Below are 598 nucleotides of genomic sequence, written 5' to 3' on the forward strand. Positions count from 1 at the left end.
GGCGGCGCGCGCGTGTGGGCTTTGCAACCCGTCACGTGTGCACACAGTTTTATTACATGCTCTGATGTAATAGCATTTATACTGTAATAAATGTTATCCACATTTCAATGTGGGATAAACATTAATCCTTCTTTAATGCTTATCTTTTCCCACAGCTCCATGTTTCAAGTACCCAACTTTAAACAATTATTTCTCACTCACCGGAAATCGGTTTTGAGTAAATAAATATACTACGATCATCTACTCGGAACGTTGATCGATCATGTCCCATTTAATTATGCTAAATTAAATGTTTTCGGTACTCGAAAAATTACCAAACATTGGTTACTCACAACCAATTGTTTTGGTTACTCACAACCAATTTTCAACAATCCCCCACATGAGTGGAAATAGCCAAATGCAAATGCAGACACAAGCTCTGTTCTCAAGAGACCTTAGTGCATTAGAATAGGTGGTTTGCGGCCTTGAACCATCCTAAGTTAATACTATCGGATATACTGGTGAATTGGTAGAACTTGATGTTTTTGAACCATTTCTCCTTCGTGTATACCGAGACAACAGTATTAACACATTAACGCCTCAACCTCATTTCGTACTC

Source organism: Salvia miltiorrhiza, chromosome 6 (genome assembly GCF_028751815.1).
Source record: "Salvia miltiorrhiza cultivar Shanhuang (shh) chromosome 6, IMPLAD_Smil_shh, whole genome shotgun sequence".
NCBI classification, from domain to species: domain Eukaryota; kingdom Viridiplantae; phylum Streptophyta; class Magnoliopsida; order Lamiales; family Lamiaceae; genus Salvia; species Salvia miltiorrhiza.